The 24,218-nt window shown below is 46.0% G+C and overlaps 1 protein-coding gene across 2 annotated transcripts in view; it reads left to right on the forward strand.

Moving 5' to 3' along the window:
- Window positions 1-24,218, forward strand: part of LDLRAD3 (low density lipoprotein receptor class A domain containing 3) — a 223,846-nt gene that overhangs the window by 53,880 nt on the left and 145,748 nt on the right. The window contains exons 3-5 of one of the 2 annotated variants that reach the window (XM_046942063.1): window positions 2,954-3,038; window positions 13,282-13,417; window positions 13,936-14,186. The gene's annotated coding sequence lies outside the window, so the exon portion shown is untranslated. The remainder of the gene's footprint in view (window positions 1-2,953; window positions 3,039-13,281; window positions 13,418-13,935; window positions 14,187-24,218) is intronic. The other variant, XM_040701390.2, reaches the window with a different exon arrangement.

The following is a 24,218-nucleotide window of genomic DNA, read 5'->3' on the forward strand; positions in this document are numbered from 1 at the left end:
TTTCTGAGCAGAGATCACAGAGATGATCTCAGGGTGATCTCTGTGACTGCCAGATGGAAAGCAGGAGTCTGAACTGGTGGAGGAATTTACCAACATTCCTCCTGTGATATGCACCTACCCTTCTGAGGAAGGGCCGTGCAGCTGACAGAAGTGAAAAGATTGCTCCCAAATGAGAGCTAGCACAAAGGCACTTGGTGGATTTATGAGGTGTACACTCAAATGTGAAACTGTTGCATGAGTGGTGGAAGTGCAGGGCTAGCCATGGGACTTGTGATACCGTGTCTTATGCTTCTGCTTCAGGGTTGCTCATCTATGAGGAGTACGTGCAAACTGATTGAAATAAGGCTTGCAGCTGAACAAATGGGGGGGAATCCCTCTTCCCCCCCCCCCCCCCCCAGCTCTCTTGAAGGTGATGCTCTTCCCAAACCCAAGATCCTGAGGCAAAGGCTTTAGTCCCAAGTGGCTAAGTTGGCCCACCTCCCTTGCCCCTCTCAGGCTGCCTTTCCTCCCAGCTGTGCTGCCCTATTCCTATCTCCCTGCCCGCTGCCCTCATGTCACTGTGCGGTACGTGAAATGTGGGCTGGGTGTCTGTGTTGGTTTTCCCACTCCCCACCTCCGCTTTCTCATAGATGATGGATGGGCTGCAAAACAGGCACTGCAGAACATAAATATGCCGGGGAAATTGCAGCATGTGTCACAACGTGGAGATGGTGTCCCAAGGTTCCCCGCTGCAGCAGCCGTGTGTGCGCCCGGCCAGGCACTGCCACAGCCACGGAAAGATAGGGCCCACAGTAACAATCTCCACGTGAAGGGAGTGGAAAAGGCGACTCAAATGGTGGCATTGTTATAAAACAAAAGGATTCCACATATATACAGATAGTAATTAAAACGCAGCAGATTTCTGGAAGCAGCTCTGTTTTCTAAGCGTAAATTTGCTCTGTATTGTTGTGCACTTGCTATGGCAGTAGACACTATGACTGGTGAATGGGAAAGCAATTAGCACCCTTTCTGTGCACGCATTTAATAGATACAGGTGGTACTGAATACAAGAGGCATTTTTGGCAGCAGCATCGTGCTGCACAGAGAAGTGGTCCATACGTATGTGCTCTGTGCAGTCGGCATCTCCTGCACGCCGTGTGGCAGCCGCTCATCTGTGGCACGTGGCTGTTCAGCCCTGTGGTTCAGCAGTGCAGATGTGTGTGACTTACAGCTGAGCCCCACACTTTTTCCCTGCAGAAGCCGGGCAGCGCCTCAGCCACCAATGGCACCAAAGCTGGGAAGGGAACCTGGGCAGCTCCTGCTGTATGCACTGTCCTCATCCACTTACGGTTCTCTTTGTTTCCTTCTGCTGATGTTTTTCCAGCTGTGATGCTGTATTCTTTGCTATCAGCACCCCCTCCCTGTTGCGTTGTTAGTTCTTATTATGGAAGCAGTTTTCCCTGCCTAACCTCCTCATTACCAGGAAGGCCCCTTGTCCTTTATTTCAGTTGACAATATGTTCCAGCACCGAGTCAGTAGTCACTGTTCAGTGCCCCGTTCTTAAGGAAGTGTCTGAGAAAGAGAAAACGGAGCTCTCATTTCCCCTGTCTCTTGGAGGAATCACGGGGCAGCCGTGGCTGTCTTTGAAAGCAGGGTCTCAGGTTATGAAATTCTCAAACATTAGCTCGGTGTGGCTGAGCCAGGGCACAGGGAGCTGTGTGAACCCATTAATCATCGCGGGGCAGCTGCCAGCTCGCTGACTTTAATTGGGGCTTTCTAATGTTTGCGCTGTTTGGAGGTTTTTTTTTGGCAATGCTGATAAAGGATTTCGTTCCTCTCTTGTGAGGCTGTGAAGAGACAGCAGAGGTGTGAGTTAATTCAAGGTTGCTGAATGACTTGCTGCTTCTGAGGGAAATTATGTTACTCAGCATTGTTTTCCTTCTGAAACTGCTGTCTTGGCTGCATCTCCAGTAGTTTTGCATATACGTTTCTTCCAATTTCCTGTTCTTTAGACCCTTCCATCCTTGTGGCTTCCAGTCCTGGCGTTTTTATTGCAATCCCATGGAAGTAAGCAGTCCCAGTGGGCGCATCCTATTCTTGTGAGGATGAAGGGGATGGAAGCACATCTTAATGAGGTGGGGTTTTGGGCAGTGTGGTATTGCCAATATAATGGAATGAAAAATCATTCCTCTGAACTCAGATTGTGACTCCAGTGATATCTTTAGAAGGTTATTAGGCTTCAAAGAGCTCCTTTAGCTCACTGTCATGTCCAACTTCTCTGCTCGCTTAGGACCAAACTAAGCACAGAAGTAAGTGTTCTCATGCCCACGCATGTGCCTTTTTTTACCCCTTCCCAGCCAGCAGGGCAGCTCAGGGGACTTCACTCACCGCCTGTTTCCCGGCAGGGAAAAGCAGGGTTGTTTGTGGGAAGAGAAGGAGCAAAACATCCCCCAGTGCTCACAGGGCAGCAGTGGCTTACTTAGCCTCTGCCTTTGTGTGGGGCGGCAGGTGAACTGCTTTTCTCTCTTTTCCAGGGGAAGTTTTGTCTGGCTTCACCCAGCTGTGTAACTGCAAATGCAGTGCAAGAAATATTCTGGGAGCTGCCTCTCCCTTTTGCATTTACAGTATTGAAAACTCATACTAGCAAGCACGTGTGAAGCAGTGGGGCTGAATGAGTGTCTACCCCAGCGTACCTGCGCTGATTTCCATGGCGTTAATCATATCTTTAAAACAGAGTTAATGTGAGGGTAATCTACCCCCCTTAACACAGCTTGATGTTGCATTGCTTTTGCATGTAGATGCTTTATCAGTTCAATTTGCAGCCCTTTGTCTGCACTGGATATCCTTTGTAGGTCAGCTGCCATGCAGGGAGCCTACATGTGTGCGGCGCTTAATTGGTCTCTCAGCTCCTTCCCATTCTGTACTTCGTTTTGCTTACAGAGCTCATAATTTCCCTCCCATTTCTCTTTCCCAGGAGAGAAGGCAAGATGATGATGATGTATTCTCACCTGATGGACCCTGCTGAGACAGTGATTTTGGCCACGAGGGAGACATTGCAGGTAATCTTGTGCTTTGCTCTCCAATCTTCTTTGGTAAAAAGAAGGGCTACATCCTTTCATTGATTTACCTTTTTCCTTGCGACCTCTGCTGAAGCAATGGCCGGGAAGCCCAGCTCTTCCTGCCCTGGCCAGGTCTGTAAATCAGCCTGGGTTTGGTTATTCCCCCAAGTCCTTCACCGCACATCCTCCCGCGCAATGCGTAAAGCAGCACCATTAGTCTGTGTTGATTTCTTGGAGTTTCAGAAGAAAGAAAGTAAACATGAAGGTGCTTAGTGGGGGATTTTGTAAGGCTCTTTGTTAGCTAGGTTTCCAAATCCTCTGGAGTTGGAAGGATTTTCCAAAGGGGCTTAATTCCTTCTAAAAATCTCATCCTTACCTAATACATGCTAGTTAGCAAACAATACTATAGACTTGATATGACTTCATATGATGAATGAGCAGGGGCTTTATTATTGGAGTCAAGGGATAATCCCTTCATATACCTCACTCGCTCGTACATTTGGGGTCCTCTTCTTGAATAATGTTGCTAATTGATTTTTTTTTAAATGACAATAAAGTTGATTCACATCCTGGGAAAAGTGCAGATCAGACCTAGTTGATTAGTCAGATATTTTAAAATCTTTTTGGATTTCAAGTAGCAAAAGGAAAGGCAAACAATGAGATCTCACTTTGGATTTAATACCAGTGGAGGCCGTGGATGCAGTTCAAACTCTGCAAGGCTTCTGGAGGGAGAGTTTCACAAAAGACACTTTGTTTCCTTTGGAACAAATGCCACCGAACAGTGGAATTTATTTCTTAATTATTTTTCCAGGGCCCCTCTGTTTCCAGCATGCTCACAAACACTTCACATAGAGATTTGCTTCTTTGGAATGGCGTGAGGGGGGACCAGCAGTGGGGATTTGCTTTCTATGCATGGCATGGTTTGCCTCGTCTGCATGAGCTCTTTCTTGTTCCTAGGATACACTTGCTTGACTTAATTTATGAGCTTGCTTTATTATTTTTTCCCTTTGGCTGAGATCTGTTTTGACTTTCCCACTAAGCTCCTTTCTGAGCAGGGGCAAAACCAACAACACTGAATTTATTTAAGTGGAATTAAAGGGCACTCCTTGGGCTGAGGCTGAGCTGCTAAAGCATGCTCAGCCTCCTGAGGTGCTAAAGAACCTCATGTTTCATTCAAAAGCCAACTGCACTGAATAGCAGAGAGCCACTTCTAAGAACTGCAGTGGGGCTCTAACACCAGAATGAAAGATGGGGCTTTAGAAAGTGATGCGATATAAAATAAAAAGAGAAAAGGGTTGATCAACCAGATTAGATGAAGGGCCCAGTTAGTTTTGTTGCCCCAGAAGCACTGTTTGGAGGATGATGTAGTCCCTTTGCTCCTGCAATAGTCGCTGTTAAAAATGGGGGAGTGGTTAATGCGTACAGAAACATTAAGAGCCATTTTTATTGATTTCAGCTTACGGTAATTTAATAAAGATGAAATTCGCCTTCTTTACTAGTATTAGGAGTTGCAAAAAGCTTTTTTTTCTGTATTGAATCATCACCTTGAAAACTGAGCTGCAGTTTGTGTCTTTGCATATATTTTTCTTATTCATATTATGCCGTGTTTGTGTTTTCCTTATCCTCTTTTAAAATGAGAAGCAAGCTGAAACTTACATCAGAACTATACAGCAAAGCAGAGGTTGGACAGAGCACGGCATAAAAACACAGGGCTTTAGTGGGAACTTCAAGGAGACCCAGCTAAGTAGCAGGCAAGTCTGCCCCAGCGGCAGAGGGTGTTTCTGAGGTTGCTGAAAGCATAGAGGGCAGTTTCCTGGCGTAGTGCCATTGTGTTGATGGGCATAGGGAACTCTCCACGTGGGTGGGACAGGAGCTCTCTCTTTGCTTCTTGGTGTTTTAATTTATTTTTTTTTCCCCATAAGAAAAGAGCCCAGTGTTTGCATTTTCCCCCTTGTCTGTAGGCTCGAATTACTCTGGGAAACACTTTAGGGAAACATGATTATGTCTGTTTATCAAAATTCATTTTCTCTGCCTGGTGCAGCAGGTAAGGTGAGTTAATGAAACTTCCAGCCCTACCTTAGAAGGGCACAGATATCTGCGGAGATCCAGCAACTCCAGACAGGCAAAGGCTTAAAATCCCTGGTTGTGCCTGCAGGCAGTGGCTCCGAGATCAGAAACTGAAGCTTGTTGATGGGGAGTGGCACAAGAAGTTGTATTTCCCACCATGTATTGCGCCTGCTCTGTTGTCTGCAGTAGAAGCTCGTCCTCTAGAGTGGTTACCCCTGCATTCCCAGCTGGCACTAGATTAACTTGAAAAACTAGCAGGGCCTTTATAAGTCATTTCTGTAGTACTCTTCTGATGGTAAAGGTCCCAGAAATCTACTTTTCATAGCACCTTTTGTACAACTGCATATGCTGTAGGTTAAAAGTTTTTTGACCCCATCAGATGTTGGCTATGTACAGCTGGGCTTCTGTTTGTCTCCTCTTATTAAGAAGGTTGGAAGGGGAATGAGAGGTAAAATGTAATACATTAATTATCTTGTAATGAGGAAATCCAGTGTGGTCTCTGGAGTCCTCCTTGCATTTTCTTCTTTATCTTTGTTTTGCTGAAGTAAGATTACTGGGGCCAGCATTGACAAGTACTTGAAACTGAAAGCACATAAATAAGAAAGGAACTGGACAGAGGGGGGAAAAAAAAGTCTGACTTCTGTTCTACTAGATAGAGTGAATTTAGAGAGGTGATGACTGGATACATTGGTGTTTCCAGAGGAAGAAAGCTCATTTACTGCATTTGACTCAGGGATAGAAAAACTCTAGTGGTTGTCATCATACATGTGGTCCAGCTTGACTGCTGGAGTCCCTTATTCTTGATCATTGGCTGAAAGGGATTACATTAGAGAACCTAAAGCCAGCTCTCCTTTGAGGCAATGCCCATATCATAAACCTAGGTGGAGATATTTTGGCACAGGTAGCTGGCCTGGCTAACAAAAATGAAAGCATGGCATTATAGGCTTCACAAGAGCTAACAACCAGGGTAAAGATCACAGTACTGCACTTTGCACACAGCAGAGTGTGCCAGTGAGTCTTTGTTTAAGAGTCTCTCTTGGTCAGAGAAAAACTAAGACAGCTGGCAACCCCATGTCACAACCAGCCCTTTGCCTTCCTGAGGACATCCTCCTAGCTGCTGATGGGTCAGTACGATACTCAGGGATGGGTTTGGCCACGCAGATGAAACTCCTTTATCATTCCTGAGTTAGTTCCTCTAGGATGAGGCGTATGAGTACACGGGATTTTGCATGGTGGGCCTCTGCCAGCTCGATCATCAGTTGGCCTTGAGGATGGGATGTTCAGGGATATTCAAAACATCTGGTCTTCAAGTCAAAAAAGGTTACAGCGGTCAGAGGATTGTGGTAGTTTGTTGGTAGGTGCCATCGGGCTCATCAATAAGATGAGGCTTACTTTGGGCTGGGGTTGTTGTTTAGGCATCCGTTGTGGTTTTGGTTAGAAGTGATCTTGATCTCTTCATTTGAGAGTTTTACCTGAGGAGCCTTGTTGCCCTTTCAGGCCCAAACTGAAAGGGTACACACTGTAGATCTCTTCTTGTTTCCCTGTTTGACTCTTACATTAAAAATAAAATTGTTTCACAGAAAGATCTCTATTCAGTCTCAGTCTGGTGAAGTGTCTTGAGCCACACACACCTGCAGCGGAAGAAGCAGCTGCTGTTTCCTCTTGTTCCTTCACTTTGACATGCCTTTGGTTCACCTAGATAATGGGATTTTTTTCCACATTCTTCTCCTTCAGGAATTCATTGCCTGTCAAACCTAATGACTTATTCACTTGTCAACCTCTTTCTAGGTTGACCAATATCCTGCAAAGATAACACACTGGCCTTTGGAAATGTGGTGCCAGTAATTAAAATGAAGAATGCATTACAGTAGAAAGCAGAAATGTGGGTCTAAAAGCCACACTGGTATTTTTAGTGATGGGAGTAATTGAGGATTTCAGTTTAATAATTTAGTACAGCTGAGATTAATAAATGATACAAGTTAGAAATGGCCTTTCAAGAAGAAGGATTTGAGGGGTGTAGTTAATAGTTTAATTTAGTATGTCCTGGAAGATGCTGCCTGGGTCACTGCATAATAACTGAGCAGGGTCCTAAGGCTTCTGAGCCTGTTTTGTAAAAGAAGGTATGTATATCCTGATTGAGAACTGTGCAAAGTGAAGGAAGCGATTTGAGAAGGAGCCAAAAAGCTTGAAAACTTCAGCCTTGATGCTCATTCCTGACATAGTCTGCAGGAAGTTTCTTTGTATTGGTTTCAACTCCTGTCCAGACAGTGGCAGCAGGGAAGACTACAGACTGCGGTGAGGAGCAGAGATGTGCATTTCCTGATACCTGCCTGACCATGAGCTCTCACAATGAAGTGCCTTCTCCATGATGGAAACTGTCCTGGATGGACCAGGTGATCCTCTCATTGTTTGCCCCAGTACAGAGTGTGGGGGAGGAGACCACCAACACTCTTTTTTTTTTCTCTGAAAGAGTGTTGAGGCCCTGGAACAGGCTGCCCAGGGAGGCAGTGGAGTCACCATCCCTGGAGGTGTTCAAGAAATGTGTAGATGTGGTACTGAAGGATGTGGTTTAGTGGGAATATTGGTAGTAGGTGGACTGTAGGGCTAAATGATCTTGGAGGTCTTTTCTGACGTTTGTGATTCTATGGTTCTATATTAGTGGAACGTGGCTGGTCAGAGAGTCCCAAATATTGCCTCTCACAGCAGAGGGGCTGCAGGAGGCAGCTCTCCCCAGAGGCAATGCACGACCCTGGGTAGCTGCAGGGGTCGGGATCACGTTTGTCCTTGCTCCCTCTCCCAAGAACCTTAGGGGGTGCCAGGCCAGCTTCCCTGCTTTTTCAACAGATTTCAGAGCATCAGAATAGCTTTGAAATTAAAGAATAGCGTATATTACTAGAGTCCAGTTGTGCATATCTTACAAACAATACATACACATTTCTTCCTACATGTAGTTCCACAGAGTTCATGATCTCGTTGTCCTTGCAAGCATTCACAGACTAGGTCCCTTAGCTCACATCGAGTTCTGCTCACAGTTCTCCCAGTGTTGAGACTGTGAGCTTCACATGTTTACAGTCCTCTGCTCAATAACATTATTTGAAACAAAATAAACTTTAGACTTTCTGGCAGTGACTCTGATGCTTCAGTCTGCAGCTTTCTACAAGCTCAGGATTAGCTCTGTGGAGCCTGTTGCCTAGATGGTTTGTTGTGTAATCCTTTAAACATCATGGATATGTTTTAGGAGAATTTTTTCCTGGTCTTTTTCTTTTTTCCACAAAACTGAAGCTGATAATGATCACGTTCTCCATTTGAGATGTAAGGCCAAGGAGCCCTGAGGTGCAGCTATGAGGAAGTCTTATTATTGTCCATTCTGCTGCAGAATAATTGTGTTTGGGTGTTGTCCACGGAAAGTGGGGAAGATGCTACTGCCTTGCTCCCTTGTAAGGCTGCATTCAGTCATGATTGCGAAGCAAACTGGAAATACAGAGTGATTACTGACAACAAGAACTTTGGGAATTTATACCACTTTCTTCTTTATGGCTTCCAGGAACGCCTTAAGTAGTGCTACTAAATGTAAGGTCTGTAGCATTCTCTCAATATTCTTTCTTACAGAGCTCTTCCTCGTGAATGTGAAATTGGGCTGCTGTTTGTGGGTCCAGGTGGATGTTAAGGTGCCCACAGCATCTGTCTTTGTGGCCAAAACATTGCTGTGAATTTTCTCAGGTATGGATTTGGCCATTGTGATTCTAGTGTTCCCAGCCTTTGGGCTCAATTTTTTTCTGCTTCTGACTAGAATAGCCTCGAAAGAGCTGCGTGTGGTATGCGGCAGCAGAACTCAGCAAGCCAGACAGCTCCTCTGTGCCCTGAGCTGGCTCCAGGCAGGGGAGTCCGTTCACAGCTGTGTGTGGGCTGATCCCAAAATACTCCTTCCTTCCATGTTCGTGCCTTCCCACAAGAACTGCCATCCCTGGTAACAATGAGGCTGTCATCCTGTTGGAACATAACAGCCGTGACACGATCAGAAACCAGCCCCCAAAAAGCAATTTTACTCCCCTACCAGAAGGTAAAAACACTCATCAGCAAGATTCAGTTCAGGTCCTGATTTGGAGAGATGCTTTAAGCATGTGAACAGTCTTCTGGGCCTCTTCCTGCTATGCTGTTGGTGTGGGCAGGGTTAAGCTCAGACGCTTTATCTTGTTGCATTTGAACAGACACTGGAAAAACCTTATTTCCTGTCTGTATTCTAGATGGGTGAGTTACACTGCAGATGTACGTTATAGCTGGAATGCATGTTGTATGGAGTGTATTGCCCAGACTCCAGAGCAGTGATTATACATATGGAAATTATTCATGCCTCCTCCCATTTGCTGCTTTGCAAGGTTCATTGTATACTTCATTTATATCCCCGAGTTTCTGTTTTCCCCTGGATGGAGGAGCGGAGCCAAGCCCACCAGCCACACCAGCCCCTTTGAAGTCTTAGAGCGGTGAATTAGTTCACATAAAATGTAGAGTTTATCAACTTTTTCTGTATGACTGTTTCAAGTTATACTAGAAACTAAAACGAGAAATTATGTAGGAAGGCTGAAGAAGACAGAGTATTATGTCATAGCTGCTCAGGCAGTAAGATCAATGAAACCAGTGATAGGAAGGAGGGAGGAAAACTCCTAAGTCTTTTAGAGGGAGTTTTCCCTTCTCTCCTTACAATGTCATATTTAGTCATAGTCTGTTGGATGTACTGTAGCAATTGTTGGAATTTGATTGCTTTTTAATATCTGCCTGTGGTTGTTGTTTTTTCTCTAAAGGTAACGTGTTAGCTTGAAATATTATGATAAATTGCAAAGAAAATGATGTTTTAAGTTCAGGATCAATCATCTCAGCTTCTTCTAAATTAAAATTTGCCTAACAGAAAAGACTACAATCTATAAACTGTGTGTAAAAAATCAGTAATCCGGACAAAGAGGCACCATAGTAATCTTAGGGAGAGCTTCCAATCTTTTTTACAGTTCCTTACTGTCTAGAACACCTGATGAAGCTGGAAGCCACAAGTACATTAAAACCAGCACAATGGCTTATCCAGAACAGCCCAGGGATTCTGGTTTATTAATTTTATCAACTTAAATCATATGATGTTTCGCGTGATTGCTACAGCAGGCACCCATAAACTCCACTGTGCCGTGTTAGTCCTTCAGCACGAAAGTCACGCTGTTTCCATTTTGTTCCTAGACCATGCTGCTTAGGTGCTGAGCTATTGCTCACATCTTGGCTAAATGATGCTTTTATTTGATACGGCCTGCGTTGCATTGCTTGCTGAAATAACAAGTAGGGCTTTATCAGGAGCAGAGTAAAGCTGATGGATCACTAACCAAACGGCAGAGAAGGCTTCCTTCAGGCATGGCTCATTTAGATGGTGGTTGCAGGGGCATAACGGGAGCAGGAGGGGCCTTGTGTTTCTAGGACATGGATGAAGATGGCAGGGTTGCATGGACCTTTTTGCTTTTGATCTTTGGATTCTGTTTTAACAGCTGTCCCCAGCTGCAATTGCATATCTCTAGCAAGGCAAGCCATTGAGGGGTGTTTGCACCTCTGTTGTCTCTGTGGCACAAGTGATAATGTGAGGAGAAACTGGGGCACTAAAGCCTGTGTGATGGTCTCAGGACCTCAGCTGACAATGGGGAAGAAAAAGTTGGGCCTTTGACTTATTGGGTTGGCCCCTTCTTGTTCTCAAGAAGATGACTCTACACAAGTCTGCTCCCAGTTCTCAGGGTCAACACGTGGCCTTAACGTTATTGCTAGTGTTAAATGGAAACCCACTCGCTAACCCAATGCTGACGTGCTGGAGCAGAGCGAAGACGCGTCAGAAAGGTGGCTATTGCCCTGCAGAGCCCTCAGCTGAAGCTTTGCCAGTGTCACAGTGCTGTCAGCAGCAGCCATGTAGCTCTTGTCCAGCCTCACTGTTGCTTCAGGCTCACAACATACACAGTGCTAGAGAGGAGAGTTTGGAAGGAAAATAGCAATGCCGCTTTTTAAATGGAACTGTGTATATTCTCTGATTCAAACTTGGCAATATTCAGCTACGCCACTATTGATGTGTAGCACTTCTGGCCTACAGATGTTGCTGTACAACCTTGTGTAGCATGCAGATCTTAAATATTCCATTTCAAGAGTGTTTCTCTTTAATATTGCCATTAAAAAAAATCGCCTTCAACTTACAAACATGCATGAAGCAGAAGTGCTGCAATGGAGATTTTCACCACCTTTGTACAGATATTATGAATCTCTCTGCTCATTAAGTTTCTGAGACTGTTGATTTGAACTCCAATTAATTTCTGTAAAGATCACAAATCAAGTCCTGTCATAACTAGAGAGCATGGTGCGATATCATTATTGCTTGCCTCCGAGTGAACCTGAAAAGCGAGGTGATCAATCCAGGAGTAATTGCGGTGTCACCAATTAATTGTTCATGAACAACTAAGGGCTTTTTACATTGGCAGCCTGTCAGTCTCAGAAATTGCAAGGTGATGTGGCAGCCCTCTGGTGGGATGAAAACACCCTTTCAAGCAAGTGTAGATTACTAGCAGCATGCTTTGCTTTTAAGGTTTTGCTGTACTGCTGTAATTTCGCCATTGCTGGACAGAGGTTCACTGCACAGTCTACGCCTTCTCCAGAAGAGTCAGGATCAGTCAGGCTCCACCAAACGCTACTTCAGCCACATGTTGAAGCAGGTACTTGGAGCTAAGCATGTGCTTAACTCACATTGAATTCCAAATTAGTCATACTTAAGGGCTCAATTTAGGAATTACCCCAATAAAACCCACCCTTGCTCAGACCCTAATCACACAAGTTGCAAGGGCGGGCAAACACAGAAGCAGCACCTGAGCTGCTAAAAGATCATCAGCATGTACTTTCCAATGCGAAAACACAGTATGTTATTTGCAGAAGGCTTTAAAATATTTTAATCCCTTTTTAGAATGAGAGCTGGTCTGAGCATGTTTGTAACCATGAAGTTAATTCCAGCGCTGATCTGTGGCCTCAGTGTCTCCACCTGTAGAATGAAACTAAGAGCAAGAGGGGCGATGGAAGGGGTTTCAATGTAACCCAGGTCACTTTGTAAACTCTGGTTTGATTTTTGCATTGAACCTTTTTCCTTCCGCCCATATCCTGAACACCAGTCATTCATGCCTTGAACTTAAGGAGCGAAGGTCACTTTTTCATAACAAGACTGTTTAAAAAAAACCTCAAATCATGTCATGTGGCTTCAGTTTAAATGCAGTTCCCAGTGAATTAGTCTGGTAAAACATCTATATTTGCAAACAAAGAGGAGCTATGATATTATCCCAGTGGAGATCAGCAAAAGAATTTGGGGAATGCAAATGTTGATGATGGTGGTTCCTGTGCTATAGTTAGCCTGAGCAGCCAGACATCTGTCCCAAAGCAGACAGACCTCTCTGGGTGCCAAGAGCTGCTCACGGGACAAATGATCAAATCCCCTTGTTGGGGGAGAAGCCAGATTCTGATGTCCCAGCCCTTTCTCAGACTAAATTATCGCAGGGCATTTCCCCAAAAAAGGACTGACAAGATTCCCAGGAATCCTAAACGGATGAAGACTGGGATTTGTAATGTATTTTCTGGGAGGAGGTTGTAGTGCTTTCTTTTATTTCTCCCTTTTTCCTCTCTTTTTTTTAACCTGTGCCCGAGTTGCTAACTAATCAAATCTAGTAAGATAATTTGGCCTGACCATGCAGATACGTTCTCAGTGACGTTCTTTACAACATATAGGTCCTTTGGGTGTCTTCAAGAATAATGCACGAAGAGCTCTTGCCATTCCTCTGGCTTGGAAAGTGAAGAGAAATTTGTTTCTTAATAAAAACAAACCCAATCCCACCACTACCGCTCCAAGCCCTGCCACCTACTGTTTTGGCTTTCTTTGCATTGAGCAGAACACAGATTTTAAAAAGAACAGGAAAAGCTGCATGTCCCAAATGACCAACTGTACCGTGTCACTTTAGTTAGGCCGTTGTCAAGAAGTAGGCAAAGGGCCCATCAGATTGAAGTGTTATCAACATCAGCATTATTTTTAGTGGATTTGGAGACTCTTGAGGGTAAAGTAAACTTTGTCTTAGAAATGACTTTTAAATTATGCCAATTCTGAGGTGTGTTTGATGCTTTTTGCTTCTTCTAGGCCCCTGTTTGGAGCCAGCATCCTGCAGCTGCTGGCCTCAGCTTCCTCTCTGAACATACCCACCAGTTAGCAGAAAGTCGAAGGTGCAGGGAGGCTAAGGAGTGAAGCAAGTGAGCAACCAGTCTTAATGACAGAGGTAAGAATGGGAAGAAGCACTGCTTGAGGTAGACCCAGGAGCAGGCCTTCAGTATGGCTTCAATACTGCTGCCGTCATGCCTGGTCCTCACTTGGCTTCCCTCTTGTGGGCTGTGTAGATGTGAGCCTCTGCAAGAGGTTTGTTTCCCGTTGCAGGCAGCCTAACAGACTCAGCCTGGTACTGCTTAATCATCTGCTGTATGGGAATGAGAAAAAAAATCCCATTGGTGCCCTTACAAGAAGCTCTGGGTCCAGAATTTGAAGTCCTGCAAGGACTCATTGCAGCCTGCACTGGTGCTGCCAGGCATCCCCCTCCCTCCTCTCCCAGCTCCACAGATAACTCCAGTAGGGGCTGACACTCTCCCGACGGCCACATCACTTCTCTTTAGGGCACTGAAAGCTGAACGCTGCCTGGCAGCATTTGCCCTGCTCCCTCACAGAGCTTTCAGTAAGGAAATCTCCAGGCAAAACAAAGAGGTTTGAAGAGGCTCAGAATTTGTCATGTCCATTTCCTTACAGATATTGCGTCAGACGTCTTTTGAGGGAGTTGATTCAGTTATACAAATCTAAGATGCTACTAGTCACTTGACACTTCTCTGGCCTTTATACATAAAATGGGACTCAGAGCAGGGAAATTACTGGCTTGCATGAGCACACATCAGCAACCCATTTCCTCTGCTAGCTGGAAAGCACTACAAGATGGTCCTCCTAAAGTGTGAGCTGAAGTGAAAGTGGCTCAGCGGCAGGCTGCCATTGCTTCCTTCTTCTAGGTGAGTGTGATTTGTGGTGGCTTTCCACCAAAATACTTTGTGCAGAGTGGTGAACGGGGGATGAAGAAGAAACAGAGCACTGCAAAAAGATGTCCAAAGTGATAACTCATTACCCCAGAGAGCACCACAGCTGAGCCCTGTTTGTACCCTGGTGTTCAGGAGCTTGTGAGGGAAGGTGAGAGCTGATTAACCTTTTATTTCTTTTTTAATATTAAATGTTATCTAGAAGAGCTGCAGATACTGTTCTGAAACATCCAAATTCCAGATCTTTGTTTAAAACTTGTTTGCATGCCTTACCTCCTTAGCAGCTGATGACTCTCAATAGGTCACAGAAATCATCTGCTACGGTGATGCTCAGCCTGTGCCTCTAATGCCTCCAGTGTGTCTCACACAGCCTGGCAGTAGTGTCCTCACATCTGCTGCTAGCGAGGCAAGCAGAGCTGATTGCATAGGCTGCAGGGAAGAGCGATGCCAAGCTGAGGAGTCACGCTCGCCTCCTTATGCTCAGGCCAAGAAGGAAGAGAAACACGCTCCTTCCCTTCAGGCAGCTGGAAACAAAAAGAAACCACAGAGGACCACAAAATCATCACAGAGCAACATCTGCCAAGGCTATACGCCGCCTCTAGCAGGTCAGGACACAAGCAGATGAAGATAACGCTGTGTGGCAACTTCGTGTCAGTTGTTCTGTGGTTTGCTTTCACATGCGAGGAATTAGATGGAAGCCAATGCATGATCAGAGCTGACAGAATAATATTTTAAAGGGCAAAAAAACCCACAGAGCATCACACAGACATGCCTCTCCTCGTGCTGCTCCCACCCCTCATACTGCTCTCCCTCCATCAGAGAGGCATGGGAGCCTGAAAGTGACCTTTATGCAGCTGAGGCAGCTATTCCCATCAAGCAAAGCTTTGTAATAGAGAGAGCTTGGGAAACATTTTCTTAGGTTATGAACTTTGAGGGCCTTTATTTCTATTTAGAGTCTTATTTTGAATATCTAAATATATTCCTGAATTCTTATTTTTCTTCGGAGGTTTCTCAGTTTAAAATGTGCCTTCAGCCTGGTCCTAGCAAGAAATAGGCCAGCCTAGCTGCTGGTGGAGAAAGAGCACACTTTGTAAGTCCATACCCATTGCAGGTATGAGGTTGTTTCTCTTGGAGTGGTCTATAAACTATGTTCTAGACAAGACTTTCCAAGAGCTGGTAGATCGTGTATTTCTGTAACTTACAGAAGTGGCAAAGATAAATGTGAGGATTATTCATTTCACTAGAGGATAAACATGGAAGTGGTATAAGCACGTTTAACTTCTTGCAGGCAGTTTTTGCCTCCTGTAGCTGTGACTGCTCTCTGAGGAAAGAAGTAGAAGGCAATAGGGGAAGCCGACCGCTTTTCTCATAGCAGCCTTGGCATGAGCCAACAGCAAGGAAATCAGCATAAACACCTGTCTTCAGTCTCTGGCCCACAGCTATGTCTGAACTAGCCCTGCAGGCTTGCGTTCATCTGTCTGAACCAGCAGCCAAGAGGAGATGCACCTCTTCACGTGTCCTTTGTTTCCTGTCATCACATGGGCAGTTTCTCTGCATGGCTACAAGAGGTCTGCTCTCAAATTCTTAATTAACTGTAATCTCACCTGCCATTAGAGGGGTTTAATTGTAGTATGGTCTAGCGATGGTGTAACCAGTGGCTGGGAGAAAAGGAAGGCTCTGATTGGGCTTCTACTTTTGCTCAGTATTTGCTTTGCAGGGTACCTCTGGAAGCACTCCAAAAGCAGGCACAGCTGCAATTCAGCAAAGGCCAGAGTGCACAGCGTGCGTGTCTCCTTGGTGAATAGATTCGCTGCCGTTCAGCTTTCCCCACGACTAAATGCATGTCTAATAATTGCTTCTGCAAAGCTTAAAAAAAAAAAAAAAAAAGGAAGGTTGAGAGAGGAGGCAGATGAATGTGATGTTAAGTAGCAGGTCCTGCTGCTGGAAAGTTGAAATGAGGTCTGAACCCACAATAAAAAGGAAACTGCCCACCTGTGGGAGGAATGTGGCAAGCTGTGGGGAATGTCAGTGCAGCTGCTGAAATTCCTGTGCTTTGTACTCACCGGTTTGGGTCAGGCTGTGTGTTTCTGGAGGCAGCAAGATGTTGTGTTTTCTGGAGGCAGAGCTACCTTTTCAGACCAAAATGTGGTTTTGGGGTTGGTTTTGTTTATTTTCCCTCCTACAAAGCTGTCCACCCACAAATAGCTCTCTCCTGAGAGAAAAATGAACCCATGGAGCGAGACCCGTGGTTTCCAGAGACCGCTCTGGCTTGCCCTGGTGTTCTCAGCAGACCCAGAGTCACACCATGCCTTGCTGTCCAGAGCTGCTGAGCATCCAATCCTCTGTGGGCTTGGGCTTGACAATGTTACGTGTGGTCTCTGTATGGGAAACGCTTGTGGTGGATCAAGAGGGAGGAAAACCCAGTTTCAAAGGGACACAAGAATGTGGCTGGTCGGACTGCGATGAGACCTGTCAGGCTGTATCCCACCCTGCTGTTGCACTGCTACTCTGGTGCTAAGAGGTGAGGAGCCAGCCCTGGCCACACCTCCGTTCAGAGGCAGGGGCTGCTGACAGCTGGCTGCTTTGACTTGGGGAAAGCCCAAATTCCCATACTGTTCTCCTGGCCCATGAAGGTGCCATAGGAGTCTATGTTTGAGCCTTAAAAAACAAAACAAAAAAGCAGCAGCTAAAAAGTAGTTTTAAAAGAGCAGTGGTAACGAGCAGGCCTTGTTCACGGCGGGTGGCTTTGTCTCTTCTGTGCAACCAAATGTCAGAACCAGAGGAAAAATACGTACCTCTACACAGGACATGAGGAGGCTGCAGGGAGCAGCAGTCCTTACTGCTGGCCATGTAGGGAGGGTGTCCCCATACCAACCTCCAGCAGGCAATCCCCTCCAGATAATGCAGAATTGCAGTGCTAAGTAGTAACAGCTGAGATCTTTCCATTGGGAAGTAAATAAACAAGAGCCTTTCTTACTTTTTTTTTTTCCCTTCTCTTTTCCCTTGCTCTTCTCCTCAACGCGTGGTGCAGAAAAAGCGACCACAATGTGCTGGGGGAAAGAGGAAGAGAAATAAGGTCCCTGCTGTAAAAGTCCAAATCAATTTTAAGATGACCAATTTCTCCCTGTTGGGGTGCATGAAAAGCAACCACTTTCTCTTCAAGTGCTGGAAAAGGTAGGTGGTTTGGGTGAACAGCATTGCCTGGGTTTGGATCCTTATGCCTCAGCCTGGATGTGGCCCTGCGGTGGGCCAGGCCCAGTGCCGCCTCCATGCTCCTGACCGGGGAGAGGCCAGAGGGTGTGCTGGGATGGATGTCAGCATCCCTAAGCTGTGGGGATCCTCTCATCACTCAGTGGCTGTGGTTAGTCACCAGACCTGAGGGCACTGGATTCCTCTCCTGGCTGCTGATCCAGGTCATAATCACTTTTCCTGGGGCTAGGCAAGAATAAGACTGGAAATGAGTAGAAAGCTGGGGTCAAAGGAGGAAGAAATTCGATTCCCCACAGAGAAATATTTCTCTGTTAATGAAGTGTGAATCCAAACGTGAGGGAGGAGTTGAAGACCAGCAAGCTACCAGCCTGTGTTCGTTAAATCTCTGAGTGCTCTGAGATGTAATGAGGGCCATGGCCCACAAAGGGGTCAGCCACAGAGGAGATAATTGGCTGCATCAGGGTCACCCATCATCCTGTGGTTTCTCTCCTCTTTCTCTCCCACTGAAGGAGGAGATGGGTTGGATGGGCCGTGGTGTGGCTCACGGGGTGAGTGATGGGGGCTGTGTGGATACCAAGTTGCTATTGAGGTATGGTGAAAGTGTGTCCCTGCTAGTGGGGAGAGGCAGGGTGCAAAGAAAGCCCTGATGAGCAAAGCTGCCCCTGTGGGCAGAAGGATGCAGCTTGTCACTGGCATATGGGGCAGGAGAAGATGCCACTGGCAACGCTAAGGGATGCAGAATAAACCTTTCCCATCCCTCCTTGATCTGATCTTGTAGGAATATCAGCAGAGAGACAAACAACACCAAAGGGATAGGAAAGGAGTGAGAGCTCCTGCTAAAAGACAAGAAATAGATTTCCAAATGAAATGTATTATTTCTGTGGCTTCCTCCCCATCTGCAGAGCAGACAAGACAAATATGTCCTTGCCCTCACAGGTGCTGAGCACCCATAAATCCCTCCCGCTTTAATGGGTGCTGCAGATGCTCAGTTCCTCTGCAAATCAGAAATCAGGTCATAAATCTCTCTCTTTACCTGCATCTTTTCCAAACTTTGTAATTAAAACTCTGCCATCTATTGCTGCTGGGATCTGGAAATTAATTGTCATTAGTACGGTTTGAGGCACTGTTGCTCAGATCCTTTTGTCCTTCAGGTGTGTGGTGTGATCAGAAATGTGGAGCGTTGCTTGGCTCCTCCATCTTTCTCTGCTTGTCGATATCTCCTACATATAGAACCATCCTGATTTCTCCCAGCTGCAAGGTAGCCATGGCCATGGCTTGCTCTGCCCAGCACTCAGCCGTGTGTGGTCTGTTTGGTACGTAGCCTTCAGCATCCTCTGTGTCTGCTCAAAAGCAGCTGGTGAGCAGAGCACATCAGCACACCCTGGGCCACTGTGGCTGCGTTTGTAGTTTCTTGCCTGATTTGTGTACATTGTAGGAAGATTTCTGTTTGCGTGCTCTGTATTTACAGGCGTGCTGGACGTACACAGACACATTAAATGAAAGACAGTTGTGATCAATACATACATTTTCAGCACCTCCATCCAAAATCCAGAAAAAAATTCTCAGGAGTAAATGCTCCTTGTTCTTTACCCTGTGTTCTTCACTATGTGGAGCTGAAGCCACATAGCCCTGCCCATCTCTGTCTGTTATTGAGGCTGCTGAAGAAAACACCTAGATTTAAGCAACAGCAAACAGGTTTCATCTGTTCATGTAAATTTTATAAAATGCTTACAGGAAAATAAGAAGCAGTTGTTGTTTACCCATTGGTTTGTATGTAGCAGTGCATAACCCTCTAGAGGCAATGCTGTCACTTTGGGAAGCTCTACGTTAGCAAAGTTATGTAGGAAGTGTATGAAGGAGGATAATAAAACACACGTATCTGTAGTTGCAGGAAACTGGCCTCGATGGCCAGTCCCCCCCCTCTCCAAGTCCCTTCTCTATATTCCCCATAATCTTCAAAATACTTTCCTTGTAGTAGGAAACGTCCCAACAGAGGAGCAGGACGGCATGGCTGCCCATGGTGTACCAGTGAGCAGCTCTGTAGGGACACAGGAATCATCTAAATACCCCTAAAGCAGGCTACTTCCTTTCTTTCCTTTTTTTTTTTTTTTTTTTCCTTAGTGACTAAAATGACTGAAAATGAGCAAAATGCAATCCTTGAGCTGGGGTTGCAACTCAAGTCAAATCAGCCAAGTCATGAATTGGCAGCAGTATGAAATGAAGTCAACAGCTGATCAAATCATCAAACAAGCACATACAAGATTTGTGTAATGAAGCCAGACAGCATATGGCAAATTTTATGAAACAATGAGCACTGCTCTTCCTTACCCCAGCTACGCTTCACACTTGCCCACGCTTACTTCTGCTTCTTCGTCCTTAAAATCTTTGTCCTTTTTTTCCCAGAAAGTAACTGGAGAAGCAAAATAGCTTTGTTCTGATCTGGTAAAGACCACCTCTTGGTCGTGGATCAGTATGGTGTAAAACCAGCCAAGGAAATACTGAGGCTTGCAAAAGGAGACAGTTGGAGTTTATTCTTCTTGTTATATGCAGTGTAATAGCTTATTAGATAAGATGGAGAGTCAGAGTTATTTGGAGAAGTAGGCTGGGAAATCAGGGGAACTGTCTCATTTTCTAGTGAGCTTTGAGAAGGTCCTGATCCACTGCACCACACACTGGCTGCTGCAACTTCTGCCTTGGGGTCACTGCAGCCTGTGAGCTGCTCTGATGCAGCCAGGGCTACGTGGGCTGTGCTGGGTGGTGAAGGAGCAGCAGCACAAGTCAAGCTGAAACATGAAAAGTGTGGAAAGGAGGGGTCAAAGGCCTGGAAACCTGATTGCCATGCATGCTGCAGCTTGGCTGGAGATGTTTGGTTTGTGGCTGTATAATGAGACATCTCATAGTGATTAAGCTACGGAAAGTAGATTTGTGTCTAGGGGTAGAGAAGAGATGGGTGTGCACAATATTTATGTAGTATATCCTTAGCCACTCTCAAATTCTTACTGGCCTAAACAGCAGCTAGCTGTCATAATATCTACTTCTTTTGCTGAAAATTATGTTAGCTGTCTATGCATAATGTTTCCTTTCTCATCCAGATGAACAGAAGTGCCACATGTGAGTGTGTGATCTCAAGGATTTAAGATTCCTGGGGAAATTCAGAGACAGAGCATTTAGATGCTATATATCTGCCTTTGTACTACTGATGTAGTTTAAAGGCTCATGCTGTCACAGTGAAACACAGCCTAGCAAAGGCCCCTCAGCAGTCCTAACACTACGGAGTGTCCTTACTCCTTCCGGTTTGTGTGTCCTATTTGCTCAGTGTGACATGTTTATTACTAGTTTCAGTCTTACATGGTCTTACCTTATGGACTGTGGTGCAGAGCAGGAGGGGAAACATAATGGAGGAGAGTCAGACTGCAAAGGATGTTCCCCTAGGGTTTTTCTGGGGGAAGGGAGAGATGATAGGTACAATTTTGCAGGCTGGCTAACAACACACTGCCAGCATTGCTTGCTGGAGAGCTGGGCTAAATGTGCTTTACCAAAAGGGGCTGCCATTATTTCCTGTAGGGCTGGGTTGCGTCTTGGCTCCTTAATATTCAGGCTGTTTGGATCTGTTCTGGAGCAGCTTCTCAAAATTGCTCATATTTGCAAGCGAGAGCTGACCTTGTTCCCCTCCATATTGCTTTTGTCAGAATGAAAGCATCAGTGGAGAAAACAAAACAGCCCAGCGGGCTGGCAAGTGAATTATGCAGTGTGCGTGTTCCCATCCTGAGCTCCCAGGTGTTTCTGTGACAGCTGCACTCCTGGCCCAGTGGGCTGTGACAGCTGCTTGTCGAGATATGTCCTGCTGACACTTCCACACCAGGCCGTGTCCTGCTGCCTCACATCGGCTGGATCTCAGGATCACATCCAGCGATGGGGATGATTCCAGACGTTGTTCTCAGGTTGCTGTGTGTAAGGAAAGATCAAGGCATCTTGATAGGTGGTTCCTGATGGCCACGGGCCCCGTGATCTCACTGGTGACCGCTTGTGGGTGACTGTGATGGGAAGCTGTTCAGCCCAGGTACTGATGATGATCCGAATGAGTTCCCTGCCCAGAGCTCTCTCCTGGTTTGGCACTTCAGGAAATTTGGGCATGGGATCGAGCTGCACTTGAGCTGGTCGGGTGTTTTGGTGGCGAGACTGTTGGTGTCCAGAGCAGCCACGTCCCTGACTGTCTGCTGAGAGTTCCCCAAACCTCTGTTCAGCTGTGGGATTTTAATTTGTATCAAGAAAGATGGAAGACTGAAGGCTGGCTCCAAAACATGCCAGATGCTCAGTGAGTTGATCCATCGTTTATTTCTACCGTTTGTCATCCTGGAGTGACTCTGCTGTGAAAACATGAAAAAGCCAGGGCCCTGCTGACTGCAGGGCAGCAAACTCAGGGCTCAAAGACACGGTAATGAAACTAAATAAAATAAACAGAATGAAGGCAATAGTGCGCTGAAGGCAACGTAGCAAGAAATGTTCAGGAAATTGTTGTTTCGAAGGAGTTCAGAAATCTGCTGGAGACTTCATTTCTTATGTCCCTGTCTCAAAGACAAACTGATAACCAGTAGCGATCCAAAGTCATTGTTCCTGCTAAACAGCTTCCTGCAGTGCATTAATTGGCTGTAGCCCGGGTTCCCTTCATTTGGGTTCCCGTTGCCACCATTTGCACTGGGGGAGGACAGCGATGTTGGAGCGCTCCCACCTCGCTGACCACCACCCCTGGGGCAGTGCTGAGGTCAGGCAGGGGAGGCTCTCGGTGCCCTTTTCTGCAGCTCTCTGTGGGTGATCGTTGTCTTGCAGTATCCCCCAGTGCTTCCACTTCTCACTGGCATCACAGCCAGGCCGTAGGCTTTTCTTCTGTTTTGGCACCTTTGCTACTTTCAGACAGTAAGACCGTAAATTTCTCCCCATCTTTTTTTGCAGAGAGTGTGTAACCAGAGCTTCACAGCCTTTGGAGATGGATGGTCCTGTTAATAAGAAGGGTGAGGTGATGATGTGCTAGAAAGATCCCCCAGGGATGCATTTGCCACTCTCGGCACTTGAAAGATGATAAGCTGTTAGATAAATCTCCTGAAAATATCACTTAGGCCAAAGTGGGTTGGTCAGAGGTGGTCAAAAGTGTTTGAAAAATGCCCCTTCAGACTTCCGCAGCGACAGGTCAAAATATGAGACAGAAAACAGCGGGAGCAGAGATTTTAAAAGCTACGCTGCCCTGAAAAGGGCAGCCACTTTGCTATGGCCACCCGCTGCGTCCCTGCCCAACTGCCTGAGTTAATGCCATCTTCCCCACCTGAAACAGAGGCTTTGCTCGCAGGGACCAAGTGCCTGAATGCAATTTGGGTAATTAGCATAGCAGACGGATAGAGCTCAGATCAGATGAGAAGGGAACAAAGGGAAAGGAACCTTAGAGCACTGCTCTTCGTGGTCAATCATCAGGGCTCACACCGCATCTCTCTCTCCTCATGTATGGCCATTGCCTTTATGTTTCTTGCCTGAAGACATGAGCGTTTCAGAACATGTTGATGTGCTGACGATGCCCGCCTCTCCCCAAGGTGGCTGTGGACATTTCCTCTGCTGTGTGACCGCCAGCTCCACCAGCTGCACCGGGCCGGGGCTTTGCCAGGATCCGGCCTCTGTTGGCAGGAAAGAGAAGAGCATCTCTCATCTGTGCAGGCTGGTTCAAATTGTTCTCTCTTCCCCCCACTTTGCTCTTTGCTGCACAGGTGTCCTGTGCTCAGACTGTGAAGGAAAAAGCATTTTGTTTTCCTTCTTGCTTTAATTTGCACTTTGTGTGTGCACCTGCTTGCACAAAACTTGAGACAGGCCCATTTGCTCTCTCTGTTCAAGTGGGAGATCCAAGCAATGTCACACGCGGGCATCTGTTGCTCAGAGGAAATGGTGGTGTCAACTTGTCACGCTTTGCTCCTGCATCCTGTGTAGTGGAGCAGCAGCCCACGCACAGCTGGAATTCCTTCCTGCCAACAAAAAGCTGCAGTCAGTAGGTGAAATCCACACAGCGCATCATTTGGATCTTTGAAATCAGACTCTTGGGCGACTCGAGTGCTGTGTGACCTTTTTTCATGAGGCTGCCAGACAGAGGTGCATTTCTCTTTTGTGAAAACAAAGAGTCATCTGCCTTCAAAGGATTCATTGTCAAAATGCTTTCCATCTGTGCAGTATTTTGCTTGTTATTTGCCTTTGTCTTCTGTTCCCGAGGGGTTAATTAAGACATGTATCCTTCCTGGGCTATTTCTTGACTGCAGAGGGGCTGAAAACACAGATTTGTTTTTATCTATGACAATGTAGTCAGATGTCCTGAATCACTGCTGTTGGAGCTGGATGCAGCTTGGCAGACCAGCCAATATATCTCCCTCCGAATGCAAGGTTCTTCCTTGAAGGACACTCCTTGTGTTTTAATCAATATGATATATAGGAGGTTCGATTACTTCCCTTGCTACCTCCCGTTTCTCTGCTGTTCACAAATCCTAGAGATAGCTGGAAACCTTGAGAATTGTGTGCTGTGTTTATGGTTTTGATACTCTGAGGTCTAATTCTACTTGCAGTTATTGCATATCAAGGCATGCACATGCGGATTTGTTTTGAGGCTTGCTTTTAGACTCTGCCCAGGCTGGGTTGCTTTGCCACAGCATGGCTGCCAATGAGCAAAGGATTATATCCTCTGAGTTTTATCTCAAACAGTGAAGTCTGACATTTCCTGATTCCACAGAAACTCATATCAAAGTGTTATCTTACTGCTTATGGAGGTACTGG

The sequence above is a fragment of the Gallus gallus genome, chromosome 5, assembly GCF_016699485.2.
Source record: "Gallus gallus isolate bGalGal1 chromosome 5, bGalGal1.mat.broiler.GRCg7b, whole genome shotgun sequence".
Lineage (NCBI taxonomy): Eukaryota > Metazoa > Chordata > Aves > Galliformes > Phasianidae > Gallus > Gallus gallus.